This window comes from Cydia pomonella, chromosome 14 (assembly GCF_033807575.1).
Source record: "Cydia pomonella isolate Wapato2018A chromosome 14, ilCydPomo1, whole genome shotgun sequence".
Lineage (NCBI taxonomy): Eukaryota > Metazoa > Arthropoda > Insecta > Lepidoptera > Tortricidae > Cydia > Cydia pomonella.
This window is the reverse complement of record NC_084716.1, coordinates 9,250,393-9,265,766: the sequence shown is the minus strand read 5'-3', so window position 1 is coordinate 9,265,766 and position 15,374 is coordinate 9,250,393. Positions and strand designations below refer to the sequence as shown.

Genomic DNA, 15,374 nt, shown 5'->3' with positions numbered 1-15,374 from the left:
TAGTGTTTTATTAAGTTTATTATAAATATACGGCCCATTAAAATCAAAGAATTTTCTGCTAAAGGCTGTGTTAAATTTTTTTGATCTTTTCCCAACATAGAACGCTCTACGACAATTATTTCTTACATGTTGTCTATTGTAGTCAAGTGTTGACTGGTATTTGAGGGCTACGCTTAGAATAAATAATTGTCTTACTGATAGGACTTTTGCAGTTTTATATAAGTATTCTGTAGGAGTTAAGAAAGGCAGAGAGTGCATAACTTTAAGTACGAAGCGTTGTGCTCTTTCCAGATGTATGAGAGTTGTTTTGGGAGCACCTCCCCAAGCTGAGATACAGTACGATATTAGCGATTGACACAATGCAAAATAAATACGTTTTACTAAGGAAATATCAGCGACATGTCTCACATTCTTAAATATATATATTAGCTTACGCACTCTTCCAGTTAGTCCTTCTATATGCGCACTGAAGTTTAATTGCGAATCAATTGTGACTCCAAGATATCTCATGGTATCGGTTTTGTCAATTGATTTACAGGAGCACATAACACCAAAAGGAATCGGGCACTCATGCGCTATCAGACGTAATTCGTTTGGAGGCTGGCCAGAAGCTCTGATAGAATGTGTAATATATTTGGTTTTATCTACATTTAGCGTTAGTATATTTTGTTTTAGCCAGTTAATTACAATATCTAATCCAGTCTGTGCACTAAAGAAAGCTTCTTTCCAGGATTTTTCTGCTACCAGGAGTACCGTATCATCCGCGTACGTTATAATTTTGGTTTTAGGGATAGCAAGTTGACACAAGTCGTTTATATAAATAAGAAAAAGCGTCGGCCCCAATATGCTTCCCTGTGGTACGCCAAACTTAATCGGGAGGTCCTTACTTATAGATTTCCCCATAGCCACGCATTGTCTTCGATTACTCAAGTAATCCCTGAATATATCCAGGGATTTTCCACGTATACCTACCGCTTCCATTTTATCTATTAGCTTGGGTATGTGAACCGAGTCAAAGGCTTCGGCCAAATCCATAAATATTGATATGCATTTTTTTCTTTTGTCCAGGTTTTCAGATATGAAACTAGTGACTTCATGCACCGCATCATCCGTCGATTTACCTGAGCGGAAACCATATTGGTTAGGAGCTAGAATATTGAATTTTTCTAAGAATTTGGTTAGTCTAACGTTGAGTATACGATCTAGAATTTTGGACATTGATGGTAGAATTGAAATTGGGCGATAGTTACTAGGCAATGTTTTTTTTCCGTTTTTGTAAATTGGCTTGACAAGAGATTTTTTTAGGGTTTCTGGGAATATACCTCGTGCTAGACATTTATTAAAAATGTGAGTCAGAATCGGAATAAAAATATTTTTATGTTCTTTGATAATGTAGTTTGGAATCAGATCCCATCCTACGGAACATTTGGTTCTTAACTTCATTATCAGATTGTCTACTTCCTTCTCGTCAGTGTCAAACATGACCATAGAATTTGTAAGTCTTTTTAATTTTGTGGGTGTTGTCATACAATTTGATTTGGATAGTATGTTTTCAGCTAGGGACCTCCCCACATTTACAAAGAAATCGTTTGTTTTATCAACTGCTTCCTCAGGTGTTTCATAGGCGGATAATAGGTCATTAACAGGGTTTTCAGTTTTGGTCGATCCTGTAATACTTTTTATGGTGTTCCATAAGAGTTTGCTACTTTTTCCTGCTTTATTAATTTCTTTTTTCTCATATTCTTGTTTGACCTTTCTTAGAATATTACAACAAAAATTTCTATATCTACGGTACGTTAGTTTTAATATTTCATTATTGGGCGAGTTTTTATGTTTGGTATGTAATCTGTCTCTGTTTCGTATGCACTTAAGAAGCCCTGGTGTGATCCATGGTTTGATGATAAATTTGCGTCGGGGTATATTATATGTTATTGTATGTTTTAATATCAGATTTTGTATTTGTTTAGTAAATAAGTTTAGTGCTAAATTTGGATCTTGTATACTGAGAAATTCATTAAAGTTAGTATTTTTTAAATCGTCGTCAAAAGACTTTTTTTGAAGTTTTGTACGCGTATGACTTTCGGAAGATTTTATTTCTTTGTCATGGAGGCATAGAAGTACAGATTTATGATCAGTGAGCGTTGATTGTATCACAACTGTTTGAGCTGTTATTTTTGATCGCAGTATGACATGGTCCAGACAAGCCTGGCTCTCGTCGCGTGTACTATAATTATGACAAGGTAAAAGTCCGTGAGACGCAAGCAAATTTAGATACTGGCCAGCACGTGAGTCCAGTTCGTTGTTTAATATATTAATATTGATGTCACCTATAATAGCAAGATTTTGGTGACTACGCAAATTAAGTAGAACATTATTCAGAGACGATAAAAAGTTTTGTATGTCATAGTAAGATGGAGATCTGTATATTGTTATTAAAGTATATTTAGAGTTTATTTTTAATACTAGGCAGTTGGAATCCTGAAAGGTAGGCTCTTCGAATTCGATCCTGAGATAAGATTTGGCATAAACAACAATTCCGTCATTTTGGTTATTGAAATTCTTGCTTATAAAATAATTATAACCCTCTAGTACCGGAATTATCGGCGCACACGAGAGCCAACATTCGGTGAGCACAATTATGTCACATACGAAGTCAAGCCGCGTAAGAAGGACGATGAGATCTGAGAAATTTTTGTTAATGCTACGTATGTTTTGGGTTAGGATTTTGAGTGACGATGGTTGAATTTGCGCTTTACAGGACTCAATATCAGAGATAAGCGATTTTGATACCGATATATGGTCTAAATCTTGTAAAATATCATTTATTTCATTCACTTTTGTAGAAAAAAGGCAAAGTGTCTTTTATAAGAAGATGCATAATTGTTGATAAAGGTGGGAACGATGGCTTTATATTGTGTATTTGTATATGTGGAATGGCTATGGATTAATGTGTGTGTATATTGATAAAAATAAGTGTAACATTTTAGAGATAGTGTGATTACATACATATGGGATAGAGGTGAGTAATGTTTGTGTGACTTAAAACTAGTACAATTATATATTGGCAAATTAAATAATAACATTAGTAACTTAAAGACTAGTCATTTCGGGATAGAGATATTTTTAAGATCGGCCTCACTATTAATTTTTATGGGTTTCTGATTTTCAGCCTTGCGTAAGTAAATTGCACCGCGGTATGACCATGCGTATACTAAACCATGGTTCTTGACGAACTGTCTTGCTGCGTACAGTAACTTTTGTCCATTTCGTGTGAGGGCTTCCGAGACGTAGATTGGAGTTTTGGCATCGTTGAGCTTCAGGTGGCTTCCATTTAACTTATCTGAATTTTTCTTGCCTTTGTTAAATTGTAGAACAGCGTCTACCACCTGTTCTTTTTTGATAACCGATGTGAATTCAGCAAACATCGTTTTCTTGTCTTCCACTTTGGATTTGATCGTAAATATATCTTTTATATCTGCATCCTTTATTTCCACTTTAATAGCTTGTCCCATGTGCTTAACTATTTCACATAATTTTTCTTTTGTTTCATGTTGATTGTCTCCCGTCAACTGCTTTGGTAGATTTCTGATTTCGATAGCAGGTCCTTTTAATTTCCTTTCAAGTAACTCGACTTTTTCCTCCAGCTCTTGGATATGTTTTTTATCCTTTATTTTGTCTTCTTTCAGCTCTTTAACGGTTTCAAGTATTTCATCATATCTTTGTGACAAAAAGTCTACTGTCTTTGAAATCCCGTCATTTTGTTTCTCAATTTTCGAGACTGAGTCCTGCAGGTCTTTGAAGCGGGCCGCCTGATCACGTGAGAAGGTGTCGAACATGCTCCTCATTTGTCCCATTATTGTTTTCATATTACCAGAGTTGCTGTCTTCATAGAACTTTCTTTTGAAACGCCGCTGGAATGTCGTATCGTCAGAGGTGCCTTCCGTACCCGGTCGGGCGGAATCATGCTCGTTCGTGGCCGGATTATTCAATTCATCAACTGCACCCGGGGCCTGTACAGATTCCATCTCTGCAGTTTTTTTACCTGTATGAGGAATTTCAAAAGTCGAAGCTGACGACGATTTAGTTTGCGGCGGCGTGCGTTTTAGTGGTGACATTTTGAGCGGTTGTGTAGGTCGAGGAGTAGAGGTACCAGGATCGCATAAAAATATGAAGGTACAGAGGTTCAGAGTACTTAGGTTTCTGACTTATCGAATATAATATAACCAGTATGCCTTGAGCTATGCAGTTCTTAATTCTTATCAGGGGTCTAAGTTAATTGGTACCTATCGATGATTTCATACAAAATTTCTTTCCGTCCAGTTTACTGAGATACCTGGGTCTATGTTAGCTGGTCGCTATCGACGAATTCATATAAATTTTCTTTCCGTCCAGTCTAGTGAGACCCCTTGCTCCTGCGCATCACAGAAATAGTTTCGTCTCTTTTTTTATAGTAATTCGGCGTGGCAATGGTGACAAAGAGGCGAATACATAAAGTCAAGATGTGCCACTCACTATTAGGGTCCGTCTGGTTCCATTTTGCACTCTTCGACTTCTGCGCTCCTATTATTTCGCACTGATTTAATTTATGAAAATTTTAATTTATTTTAAGTAAAATGAATAAATACAGTTCTCAAAGCGTCCGTTCTGTTACGGGGTCCGAGGGGAAGAGGATTATTAGCAGGTTTTGATTTTCTTGGTTGTTTTGTATATGCTCCAATACTTCTTGTTTGTTTGAGGTCCATTTCCGCAAATGAAATCCTGCTGTTTGTAATAAATCTGTCGGTGATTAATTTTATAGATTGTTCTATGGAGTGCGCACCGTGCACCAGGTCATCCATGTAGAATGATTCTTCCAAGACTTTCGACGCTTTTGGGTAGTTTTCCCGTTTGTCACGTGCTAGGCTCTTTAGAGTCATCATGGCTAAAAAGCTGGCACGTTTTGTTCCGTATGTAACTGTTGTAAGCTGAAATGATCGTAGTGTCCCGTGCTCGCTCCAAATGATTTTTTGAAGGGGTTGGTCGTCTTCATGCACTAGGATCTGACGGAACATTTTTTCTAGGTCAGCGCAGAACACAAACTCGTGTTGCCTCCATTTTAGTAATAGTGTTTGTAAATCTCTTTGTAAAATTGGGCCCCTGTACATTAAGTCATTTAGTGAGTATCCTGTTGATGTTTTGCTGGACGCATTAAACACGACTCTATACTTGGTAGAATGTGATTCTGCGCGTTCCACAATGTGATGAGGATAGTAGCACTCCACTTTGTTGTTGCTTACGGCAGGTTTCATATGTCCTAAGTCGCTGTATTCTTTCATTAAGGCTTTGTATGCTTCAGCTAGCTTGCTTTGCTGCTGGAGCTTTTTTCATGTGCTTAAATTGAGCTATCGCTATACAAATACACAGTCGTATTTTAGTTTTTTATAAATTATAATTAAACGACAGTACTTAGAACGCTAATATTAACTAGGAATCAGCACAGTGCATTACTTTAAATAATAAAAAAAAAAAATCCGGTTCGATAAATTTTTCGTCCAATTTCTCTGCCACATACACGGATCCATAAACACCGACACACGGACGTCCAAGAATGATTAGTTTTAATGTTTTATTTACTATATTAAACAAGAATAATTGTTTATAAAATATATCACATGTGCTAGACAGATTATTTAACTTGATATTAGTGCACTCATATTATCCTGTAAGTGTTCTATAAATAAAAAAAAAAACATTTAAGTTTCGAAAGACTGGGTTTTTTGACATGTCGAGAGTAGAGCACCACCGCTTGTGCGGCATGCAAAATGACATCGACAAAAACTAGTTAAGCTTCAATTCTCATATGCATTTAATTAGGTCTGCATCAAACTATGACTAATACAATATAAGTGTGGTACAAACGATTGCAAGAATAAAATTTATCGGGCATTAACAAGAATTGGTTCAAAGGTATACCTAAAACACAGTACGACGGGCACAAAGTCGTACGGCATCAAACTACGTTTTAGGAAGAAAATATGTCACCCCAGCAGCGAGATTGATAAGTTATTCGTGGAAATCTCTGGATGAGGCGCTGGTCACGCTCAGCGCCGTATTTAATGGGAACTATTTATAGAAATCAGCACATGCGATTGAGTATATATACCCCTTGATATCTTCTCAGCGCTTTAGTACGCCGGCAACTTCAGAGAGAACAATTACTCCGCAAACAGGCAAAAGTAAGTTTTCTTGCTATCACTAAACGAAAATTAAAGTACTTAATTCTAATATGTTTCTAGATGACGTCGAGAATTATCCTTGTGATGGTACTCTGCTCAGTAATCATGAGCTTAGCTGAAGGGTTTCGGACCTGTGTTCCTCAAGGACAAAACGTAAGCGTACAGAAGTCTTGAGTTTTTGAGTGCGACGTGTATGTTAATTGATCGTGTCTGTTTTCAGTGTTCTAACGCCTGCGTGCCTTGCTGTCCGGTGAAGATCCACGGTGAAAAAAGTATCTACTTCGAAGAAGGAGTTTGTGATTACTTCGGAAGCGGGTCCTGTCTTATTGCACAAAAACTTGATGTTGTTCCTACTAAGAAACAGTATGAAAAGCTGATTGAAGAACGTGCGTCTTCTGAAAAGCCTTTTCATCTTTGTGAAAAGTCTAACGTGGTCATGCCATCCTTTATTTACATAGATCTTCGTTAGAAATAGCGCTATTCCAAAGCTTTCGATAAAAAATGCATTGTACTCTCGGAAATTGAAAATTGATTTAGGTAATATCAAGTTTTTGATGTGTCTTTAAAATACAAAATTTTTGTGTAACTTATTAGAACAATTTTTTGTTGCTTTATATCAATTTCTTAAAAATGGACTTAATGTTCATCAAATTATTTTTTTAATTGTATACAAATTAACAAACTAACAAGAGTGTGACAGTAAAAAAATTGTAAAAAATAAAATAAAAATTCTTATTATCAAGAAAAATGTTATAATTTCTACTGATTTGTATGTGTTTTTGGAATGAAATAAATTAGCATCAGAAACGTTTTTTTTATTGAACCATACATCATAAATACCTTAGAGAAGCTCTGATATTGAAGAATACAAATAGATTAGTAACATTGAAAAAAAATATTTATATTCTGCGAAGGATATAAATATCCTGAGAGGGGGCTAGAAAAAAAGTAGAAAAAGACGCATGGTCTTACTTACACAATTACGTAAACCACAAAATTGGGAGCTCTGAATAAATATTTTATAAGACTTTCTTATGTATGTTTATTTATCTTGCATTAAAGTTCTATACGTAAATAATTTAACTCTCTAGATAATTGTTTTAATAAGGGACTTAATATTTATTCCAGTAAATTAATCATGTGAATGGGTATAGGAAGGCTGATTGCGCGCGCAACTTGTATATTAAACCCTATGGCAAACTATATTATTGCTATCGTACAGACTATAGTGGAATAAGAGCCCGTTCACACAGGGTTTCCGTTTTACTGTTCCGTTTTATCGTATACGTTTTTTTTCATTGGTGGCGTATGGAGTTGTATGAGCGACTTCACATATGACACAGTATTCAGTATACAGTAAAAAATATCGGTCCGTTAAATTATGACATTCCGTTTTGTTATCGAATACTGGATGAACGGAATACGTATCCGTCATGTATGCGTACGTTTTTACTGGATATAAACTGTGTGTGGGGTGCGGGGCGGGGGGAGCGGTGCAGAGACAAACAAGTTTGAACATGCACGCATTGTCTATTTTGCATTTATTAAGAACGCGTGCTATTGTTGCGACCGACCATGTCAATGAAGGAGTGGGATAACTTAATAGACAAGGAATTGTTAATTAGTTTAGTAGAAGAGAGACCAGTTCTTTGGGACAAGACGCTGGATAAATACAAAGACAAGACTGCTAGTACTGCTGGTTGGCGTGAAATATGCGTAATTTTAAACCAAAATTTTGAAGTTATGGAACAAAAACAAAGACAAGAGTTCGGTAAGTTTTCGTTTTTATATTTGAATTGAGGTATATTCTAGATAGATTCTTCCTGCCATGAAACCGATCCAGCTTCAGACAAAAAATAGTTCATAAATTCTGTTCGAACTGAATTGGCAGCATTACCACCTCGTGTCCTTCTCTCATTAGGTAGGTTTTCGAGTTGAACTTCTTCAGATACGCTGATATTATCACTGTTTGAGATTAAACCCTCCTCATCCCTGATAAAGAGTACATGCCTTAACGATCCATACAGCTGTTGTTTTATGAGTGTCTAAAGGTCGATGGAATATTCTCCACTTATTAGCCAAGATACCGAAAACACACTCAACGTATCTCCTAGCTCTAGTTAAGCGATAGTTAAATATTCGCTTATTTTTATCCAGGTGCGTCGCGCCGAACGGCCTAAGTAAATTTTCATGTAATCCGAAACCTTCATCTCCTATGATCACATATGGAACTCTCAACTCTGAGTTTGTTGATAATGAGCATGGTGCTGGTATTTGTAAACTGCCGTCTAGCATCATTTTCCAAAATGTTGTCTCCTTGAATATTGATGAATCACATTCTTTCCCATAAGATCCAACACTAACGTATACAAAGCGATAGTCAGAGTCTACGATCGCTAATAATACGATGGAAAAAAAATCCTTGTAATTCATATACATTGAACCGCTATTTTGTGGTTTTTTAAGTCTGACGTGTTTGCCATCTGCTGCACCAAGACAGTGTGGAAAATTTGCTCTTTTGTCAAATCCATCTGCTATTTGTTTCCACTCATCGACTGATGTAGGAAGTCGCATATATAAAGCACTCAAATTATTCCATATGCATCTTGAAACCTCTTTTATAATGTTGCTAACGGTCGATACACCAACACGATAGGTATAATGTAGATCTTTAAAAGAACATCCGGATGCTGCATATCTGAAAGAAAAAAATATTATTTGTTTCAGGAAAATTTGTTACAAAAAAGTGGAGACAGATTAGAGATGCTTGGGTGAGAACGTTAAAAGATAAAAAGAATTGCAAGTCATCTGGTTCTGCTGCCTCAAAGACAAAGCTGTACAAATATCATCATCAGATGTTATTTTTAAAAAATATTATTGAGCCTGGTGAAACGCACGAAAGTGCCTCTGCTGAAAAAACTGACACGCACGAAAGTGCCTCTGCTGAAAAAACTGACACCACTGCAGTAAACGAAATCATAAAACAAACGAAGATGACAGTGACGAGATAGAACATCTTCGCAATGACAACCAAACAAAATCTTCCCCGACAAAACGAAGAGCACCAAAAAAAAATTTAATGAATTAGATGCTAAAATGATGACCTACATAGACCACCAGATAAAACCCAAGAAACTTGAACCGGATGATCGTAATCTCTCATTCTTCAAAGGCGTTTTGCCATCCTTGACTGTGCTAAATGATGATGAAATTCTAGAATTTCAGTCTGGAGTTATTAAACTATTGCAAGATATTAAAAGAAGGAAAGTTAACCAGCCCAACTCCAACTGTTTAGCTCCATATACCAGTGGCGGATCGTTCAAAGAACTCGATTCCCACCGGCTTGTCTAAACTTCAGCCCGTTGAGAACTTTCACGATCGGTTCATGGAGAAAAGGAAAGCAAAATTAGCTCCGGGTTCCCTACGAATGTTTGTGACGCGCCGCCACTGCCATATACGCAAGCATCTGGTGCTGGTAATCACCAAACACAAGGGCATTTTACCCAAGCATCTGGTGCTAGCAATCACCAAACACAAGGGTATTTTACCCAAACATCTGGTGCTAGCAATCACCAAACACAAGGGTATTTTACCCAAGCATCTGGTGCTAGCAATCACCAAACACAAGGGTATTTTACCCAAGCATCTGGTGCTAATAGTAACCAAATAACAATTTTACAAGACCAGATTGTAATGTATAGTGATAATACACCATCGCCATCAGTACAATCTCCGTACAGTGATGAGAATACGCTAGATATGTCTGTGTTTTAATATTGTAAACGTTTTTATAAAAATAAAAAGTACTTACCTTAAAAATATTGCTAATTTTTCTTCAGGGCAGATACTTTTCCTCCAATTAGTGTCTTGCTTTTTTAAATCCTTTTCCAGTAGTTTAAGTAGATGATCAAAAGAAGACATCGACATACGAAAGTAATTAAAAATTTTTGAGTCGTCTCCCCGCAATTGACTCATGAGTAAACGGTAAGCACCTGCTCTAGCTCTTTGCACCAAGAGTGGATGCTGCCAATAACGCCGATTGTACCGTCTCCGCCGGCGGTAGTACCAATACATAACGACAACGTCCATCCTGGTAGACTAGCGGTGCTATACTGCGAATTTTGTACCGTAAATACGGAGACTGTGTGAACGGGCTGTAAACGGGCTCTCAGTTAATGACGGATACGTTAAACGCTATACGGTGCCTATGTGTGAACAAAGCATACAGTTTTGTTGTATCCGTTAAAACGGGTACCGTAAATACGGAGACTCTGTGTGAACGGGCTGTAAGATCGTATGCCAGCTGCGCGCGCATTCAAAAAGCGGCTAGCTCCAAACAATTCTATAAATATTTTTCATGCCAAATATTTGACATATAAACTGCAATAAATAATTTCAGCTAAAAATATTTGTTAATCTCTGGCTGCTACGTTTGTAGAATGACTAAGAGTTATTGATACGACCGCTGATAATTTTGCATAAATTCGAATGCTTTTTGAATGTGTAAACAGTCTTTCATCACCGCTGAAGCGTACAGACGTCTGAAATCCGTTCTGAAAATACTGGTAAGTTTTATGTTCTGCTAATTTAAATCTGAGCGTATGCTTTGTCATTTTTTAACTTCCAATACAATTTTTGGACCCAGTCCAGATTTTCGTAATCATTCCAGGACTAACATTTTTATTTGGTGTTTGCTTTTAGATTTTTTCCTGGGACCGTTGAGAGAAAAAAAGAGAGAGAAAGATAATAATGGATTCATCAAGCAAAACTCCACAGAATAAGGTAAGTACAATCATTTTATAACTTTTCTAAAATGATGGATGAAACTGCACTCATTTTTTGTTAGAATAACAAATAAGGAATAACATAAAAATATGTTGCGATAACAAATGAGTTATTATTTAAAACAAATCCAATCTTTTATCTCAACAAACTCGCATTGGTATCATATTAAATTTATTTGTTGCAATAACATAATTGTTTCGTTAAAAAAACAATTTGTTACTTTGACGAGATATTCCGTTGGTTTAACAAATCGATTTGTTACTTTAACAAAACTATTTTTTTTTAAACAATTCAAAGATTCTGTTACAATAACAAAAAATATTGTTGAATCAGCATATTATTTACTTTATCTAATCTATGGACTGTTATCGTATTATATCATATGTCATCCCTATTTTTACAAAGCGATATGTTGTTGCAACTCATTTTTTGTTGCAATTCCTTAACATTTTAAAATAACAATAGCGCCCCTACAGCTGCGCAAAGTAAATAATGAACATGACATTAACCTTATAACCGCACTGAGAAAGATAATAGATTTGTGTTGGAAAGTTTTGGCGTAGAATCCAAGTTCTTTTACCTTCTAATGGAAACATTTTGCTCCTAACTGTTAGACTTTTTTTCATAAATTAGTAAATAAAGTCTTTTCAAATTATTGTGATATCCTAGCAAATTATATTGTTGCCCTTAAATTTATTGTATTTGTTATTAAATTCTAACATTTAATCCTCTGTTATAATAACATTAAGTTTTGTTATCCTGTCTTATATTACGGCAACAAAAACCTTTTTTTAGTGCAGTCTTATTATTTGTTGTCACTTCCGAAGCTCTTGAATGATAAAAATTATATAAGAGATACTAATTACTGCTTTTTATTTCACAGAGTTCAACTTCGTATGAAAAATCCTCTCCGATGTTATTGAAGTACTTAGTCACCGAACCCAAAAATTACTGGAAAATTAACAATAATCAAAACCTTGATCATGAACCGTCCCCCCCCCACCCCCCCCCCGAAAAGAAGGAAAGAAGCAAATGGTGGGCCGTCGACTAAGTAAAATTATTTAAAATCGTTAATAAATTTCAGTTATATTACAGGTAGTATCATTTAAAACCTTTTCTAATCTTTGTTGAATAAAGCGAATAATGTCTTTTACAGACATTTAATGTGTGAATTCATACATTGTCCTCATTTTGTTAAATCAGGGCAAAAAAACTAGTACATACACAAAATAACAGACCTATCATAACGGTGCTAATAAAGTGTGCTACTAACCTGTTTTTCAATACAAAAACAATTCATTCCGAAGGAAAATAAAAATCCACTGAACTATATTTCTTTGAACACGGTTCTCTGGAAGGAGCCTCCGTCCTGGCAGAACCAAATTTGCCCACGATAAAACTTCATCGTTGCAGACACCTCTTCAACAATAACTGGTGCATCTTCTAGTGTATTAGAATTTTTTCAATGCTCCTTCAAACTGGTGCAAATAACACACTCGAGCGCATCTACTACATAGAAATCTTCCCATTTTTTTGGAAAGTGGAACCTTTTTTTTCTTCTACTATAGCGCAGTGAAGACATCTTTCAGCAGGTGTCCTTCGAATTGCTTTATAAAAGTGATTAAACGTATTAATCTGCATTGATAATACTTAATTATTCAAGAACATGTTTTGTGTTTAAAGTCACCGTGACTTTGTCGGACATTCGAAGGCTATTGTATTTAATTCTTTGTTTACTAAGCTGGATGCTATAGCATTAACAGATTTTCACTACGGAATTACGCAATTACAGTGTTCATGTAAGAGGTACATACATGTTACTGACTGTTGCACTCAGTTGTTTTGCTATTTACTTACTCTTAGGCTTTTTAGACTTAACGCCTTATATCCCCGCTCTCATTTTATGTCATTCGTCTATTTTTTTAAGTAAGAGAGCTATAGTCTTTTCTCTACGGAGGGAGCTAGAAAAATAGTAGACAGAAACGCATGGACACACTACTACAACTGAAATTGTCTATTACGCAGCCGCGTAACGGACTATGATTGGCTGTAGCCTATAACAACTTTCACCGAGACTCCTTGCGATTACAGAATATTGAAGGGTCAAAGTTTTACTTGCTTACAGTAACACAGCTGCTGGTGCAAGTCGCGTTTGTTGCACTAAGAAATGTATCACTGGCAAAGAAATTGGAAACAATAACTATAGTATTTGTTTAATGTGGCATTATTGGATGTTGATCTAAACTCAACACCTGATTGACGTCATGAGTCACTTTGAGAACGCATCGATTATCGCGGGACATGACCTGTCTATTGTAGAAACGACTTTCAAATTAATATCCTTGAACATGTTTACCTCACGTACTGATCCATGGACTCTACAAAAAGTCAATTAGTGATTCTGCGCACGTGGTTTGCTCTGTTCTTTGTTTTCTACAGCGTCACCAGTCCTATAAAACTGAAACACTGATTTACTTCAATATTATTTTTGCGTTTGCCGCACTTACTTGTTTGGTCATTACAATTGTTAGTGAGTTCAGTTGAAACAATTATTTAAAATGAAAGAAAACCACACAGTTATACTTTTCTTGGAAACGGCCCCAATCATTTTGGTTCCCTGCGAGTGGCCTATTTGTTAAGTCCACAGGATCGTGCTGGACTCGATAAAGGACATCATCATGCAGAGTGATCACGAGGATCCAATTTTGCAGGTTAATGGAATCCCGGCCAAGATTTATCGATACGTCGACGAGCACGGATTTTTCTATGTCTTTGAGAAAATACCAACCGGGTAAGTTTAAGAGATCTTAATGATTGTCACGTCAATCAACACAATGATGACCCAGTTTTTATTGCAGAGACATGCCTAGCTCTTTCGTCTACGACATTACGTTGTCTAAAAATATAAGCAACAATATAATCGAGGATTCCAGCGGAACTATCTACGAAGAGTCCAGGCCAAGTAACTGCTCCTGCGTTAGCAATTACACACTACCCAGATTAGAAAAATGCATTCAAAAGTATTAAAAATAACGAAATTTAAATTCTTTAATTCTTTTGAATGTTTTCAATACTTTTGAATTCCTTCTCTTATGGAGAATTAACATTGTCAATTCCTTTGAATACATTTTTCTAATCAGGGTATCGTGTTACGAAGTCCCTCCCCGTAACAACGAGAGAAAGACGAATAAGAATAACACGAGAGTTAACAGAGACATAATCGGTGAGATGCTAGCAAAAAATTGGTTAATGCTCGTGAACAAGTTTTTTAAAATTAATATTTAATACACATATTTTTCTTCAGGATACCTCTGGAAATCTTCAATTAGTGTGCTCCTCATGACTAAAAATTGAGCGGTGGAAATGAAAGTCTCATAAAAACTGCCCTTATGATGTCGATAAAACAGATTTCTTATGGTAATATAACACTTAATCGACTGATATTAGAAACGCTAATCATCCGGTAATTGCAGTAAAGGCTGCATAAAGTAACCATAGTTCTGTCTCAATTTTCTTATAAAACTCTCACAAGAGCAATATAGACAACCTGCATACCTTAATGCAGCTTTCACTGTATTTTAAGAAGTAATCATGGGTCGAATAAGGTATTTATTACAATTTAATCAAAGTAGTTAGTATAATTATTGACTGTAATACAGAATAAAATGTTAAGTTAGGTCTTCTACAAACAGGGGCTCATTGATTAACTTCTGCTTGTTTATTACACAACAATGCCCCTTTGTGACCAAAATATACTACGACTGTTGTAGGTAGTTCTATAACAAGGTATATCTACCCGTTATTATTTTAATAAACCAGTTGTCATCTGAGCTCGGTGTTTGATTTACTACATGGTGGCAGCGGTGAAAAATAAATAGTTTTTGTGCAGTTATTGGAGTTTATTGGTGTAAGAATTATAAGTTATTGTGTTTGTGCTAAAGTGTACTGCAAATGGAACATGCGAGACCGCCTCCCGAGCTCAACACCGACGGGAGCCCCGTCAGCCGGGCTGACGCGTGGCAATGTTGGAAGATGCAATTCAATTTATTTCTTAAGGCATCTGGAGTGGTTAAAGAAGACTCCGCGACCCAGGCCAGTTTGCTTATCAACTTAATTGGACCCGAGGGGTTCAATGCATATCAAACATTCGAGTTCAACAAAGAAAGTGATCGCGATGATATAAAAATCCTTCAAGAAAAGTTCGATGGATATTTTGGTCTGAAACCGAACATAACTTTAGCGAGATACAAATTTTTTACTCGCAGCCAAGAAAATGGAGAAACTATAAGCCAATACGTAACGGCACTTAGGTTATTAACAAAAAACTGTGCATTTTCCTCATTGGAACAGGATTTGATTCGCGACCGTATCGTC

General features: G+C 36.2%; 1 long non-coding RNA gene and 1 pseudogene across 1 annotated transcript; both read left to right on the top strand.

Moving 5' to 3' along the window:
* Positions 1 to 7,485: 7,485 nt before the first annotated feature.
* Positions 7,486 to 9,675, top strand: LOC133524862 (uncharacterized; annotated as a pseudogene).
* An 833-nt stretch (positions 9,676 to 10,508) lies between these two features.
* Positions 10,509 to 12,281, top strand: LOC133524863 (uncharacterized). Its single transcript, XR_009800463.1, has 2 exons — positions 10,509 to 10,997; positions 11,884 to 12,281. It is a non-coding gene; the product is annotated as an uncharacterized LOC133524863 (long non-coding RNA).
* The last annotated feature ends 3,093 nt before the right edge of the window (positions 12,282 to 15,374 follow it).